The 3,274-nt window shown below is 43.2% G+C and overlaps 1 long non-coding RNA gene across 1 annotated transcript in view; it reads right to left on the reverse strand.

Moving 5' to 3' along the window:
• Positions 1-3,273: 3,273 nt before the first annotated feature.
• The window catches only part of LOC112817843 (uncharacterized), a 4,918-nt gene continuing 4,917 nt past the window's right edge, over position 3,274 (reverse strand). Inside the window, exon 4 of the long non-coding RNA XR_012377473.1 lies at position 3,274. This exon is cut by the window's right edge and continues 26 nt beyond it. This is a non-coding gene — a long non-coding RNA (uncharacterized lncRNA).

Below are 3,274 nucleotides of genomic sequence, written 5' to 3' on the forward strand. Positions count from 1 at the left end.
TAGACTCCAAATGGTTGAAAGACCTAAACGTGAGACAGGAGTCCATCGAAATCCTAAAGGAGAACACAGGTAGCAACCTTTTCGACCTTAGCCGCAGCAACTTCTTCCTAGAAACATCGCCAAAGGCACGGGAAGCCCGGGCAAAAATGAACTATTGGGATTTCATCAAGATAAAAAGCTTTTGCACAGCAAAAGAAACAGTCCACAAAACCAAAAGACAACCGACAGAATGGGAGAAAATATTTGCAAATGACATATCAGATAAAGGGCTAGTATCCAAAATCTATAAAGAACTTATCCAACTCAACACCCAAAGAACAAATAATCCAATCAAGAAATGGGCAGAAGACATGAACAGACATTTCTCCAAAGAAGACATCCAAATGGCCAACAGGCACATGAAAAAGTGCTCAACATCGCTCGGCATCAGGGAAATCCAAATCAAAACCTCAATGAGATACCACCTCACACCCGTCAGAATGGCTAAAATTAACAAGTCAGGGAACAACAGATGTTGGCGGGGATGTGGAGAAAGGGGAACCCTTCTACACTGTTGGTGGGAATGCAAGCTGGTGCAACCACTCTGGAAAACAGTATGGAGGTTCCTCAAACAGTTGAAATTAGAGCTACCGTTCGATCCAGCAATTGCACTACTGGGTATTTACCACAAAGATACAAATGTAGGGACCCGAAGGGGTACGTGTACCCCAATGTTTATAGCAGCAATGTCCACAATAGCCAAACTGTGGAAAGAGCCAAGATGCCCATCGACAGATGAATGGATAAAGAAGAGGTGGTATATATACACAATGGAATATTATGCAGCCATCAAAAGGAATGAGATCTTGCCATTTGCAACGACGTGGATGGAACTGGAGGGTGTTATGCTGAGTGAAATAAGTCAATCAGAGAAAGACATGTATCACATGACCTCACTGATATGAGGAATTCTTAATCTCAGGAAACAAACTGAGTGTTACTGGAGTGGTTGGGGGTGGGAGGGATGGGGTGGCTGGGTGATAGACATTGGGGAGGGTATGTGCTACGGTGAGCGCTGTGAATTGTGCAAGACTGTTGAATCACAGATCTGTACTTCTGAAACAAATAACGCAACATATTTTAAGAAAAAAGAAAAAGAAGAAGATAACAGGAGAGGAAGAAAAGGGGAGTATGTCAGAGGGGGAGACGAACCATGAGAGATGATGGACTCTGAAAAACAAACTGAGGGTTCTAGAGGGGAGGGGGGGAGGGGGATGGGTTATCCTGGTGATGGGTATTGAGGAGGGTACGTTCTGCATGGAGCACTGGGTGTTATGAACAAACAATGAATCATGGAACACTGCACCAAAAACTAATGATGTAATATATGGTGATTAACATAACAATAAAAAAAAGAAAAAAATATATATATATATATTAAATCAGGGGCACCTACAGGTGCCTGGGTGGCTCAGTCAGTTCAATGGCTGACTCTTGGTTTTGGCTCAGGTCATTGATCCTGGGATCAATGGTGCTGGGCTCCTGTTTGAAGATTCTCTCTCTCCCTTTCCCTCTGCACCTCCCCCAGCTCACGCTCTCTTTCTCTCTCTCAAATAAACAAATCTAAAAATAAAAATAAAAATCAGGGGTGCCTGGGTGGCTCAGTTAAGTGTCCCATTCTTGATTTTGGCTCAGGTCATGATCTCAGTGAGATTGAGCCCCTCAGCAAGCTCCATGCTGAGCACCAAGTCTGCTTGAGATTCTTTCCCATCCTCCCTCTCCCTCCCACTCTGTTCCTTATCTCTCTCTCTCTCTCTCTATCTCTATCTCTCTAATAAAAAAATAAATCTTTAAATAAAGCAATCCCAAAAGGAAGATGCCTTCAGGCAGAATTAAATTATTTTATCAATGTCTCCCTCATTCCTCCTGTGTTTCCTTCACGATGCTCTTAGCTTTCTCCCCTCCACCAGCAACCCTGCTTTATTGTTAGGGTTTGACCACTGCTTTTCTGGTACTGGTCCCCAACCCTCAGGGTCAACTCCACCCTATTCTTCATTAACTGGGTATGACAGATAACTAGATAGCAATGGATTCTATCCCCTTGGGTCTGTGTCTCATCCTAAAAGCTAAGTTAGAGATGGGGGACCTCCATGGTGCTGTTCACCTGGGGCAGCAGCTCTCAGACCTGTTTGTAGACTCTACAGGCAAAATTGAGAGATAATGGCTTAGGGTGATAAATATGCAAAATGTTATAAGTGCCATTCCTGTCTATCATACACAGCATGACTTATCATCCAACCACAACACTGTGAAGAGTGAAAGTGAACACTGTTAATAATTACACTCAAAAACACAGATTAAAAACTGGTAGTATCCTGGGGCACCTGGGTGGCTCAGTTGTTAAGCGTCTGTCTTCGGCTTGGGTCATGATCCCGGGGTCCTGGGATTGAGCCCTGCATTGGGCTCCCTACTCAGTGGGAAGCCTGCTTCTCCCTCTCCCACTCCCCCTGCTTGTGTTCCCTCTCTCGCTATGTCTCTCTCTGTCAAATAAATAAATAAAATCTTAAAAAAAAAAAGAAAGTGGTAGCATCCTGGAAAAAAACAGTACATATGGTTGGTTTTGTCCATCAGGAAAAATAAGGAAGCTCAAGCAAAAAATAACAGGAAGTACTGACCCTGCAATGGACCAGTGAAATTGAATCTCAAAATAACAAAGTTGGAATAGGTCCCTTTGAGATTGCTGACTCTCTCAGTGATTCTAGCTCACTTTCAATAATAACCAGTCAACACCAATAAAGCACACATATTAGACCTAGTCTCCCAAACGTGGTATAAGGATATTCTAATGGGCACACTGACACGGAATCAAATAACATGCAATCACAGCATGAAAAAGTCATGTCCTTTGCAATTCTCATTTAATTCCTCCTGTTGGATCAAACACAAAATCTCACTTTACTCCACTGTGTTTCTAACACTTCCCTGTAGCACTGTGAGCCTCCATTCTTAACAGACAAACTCAGTTTCTCCTAACCACTGGTCCCATAGTAGAATATAGTAACATTGCTATCTGATAGGAATGCCTTTAATCTCAAAAACAGACATGGAGGGAAATGGAGTAACATTCCCTTCACGTTCTACTGACATTGCCCAGGGAATCCTAGCTCTGGCCACCCTTGCCTTATGAGAAGCTCTAAAGCTTAGCACTATGACAGACCTGAGATTGAGCCTGGGGGGATAAACGTCCCTCTGCTGCCACAGCAGAGAATAATCGACACAAATAAACCTCTCAGAT

Source organism: Callorhinus ursinus, unplaced genomic scaffold (genome assembly GCF_003265705.2).
Source record: "Callorhinus ursinus isolate GAN/ISIS: 27379988/994484 unplaced genomic scaffold, GSC_fseal_2.0 scaffold1923, whole genome shotgun sequence".
Taxonomy (NCBI): domain Eukaryota; kingdom Metazoa; phylum Chordata; class Mammalia; order Carnivora; family Otariidae; genus Callorhinus; species Callorhinus ursinus.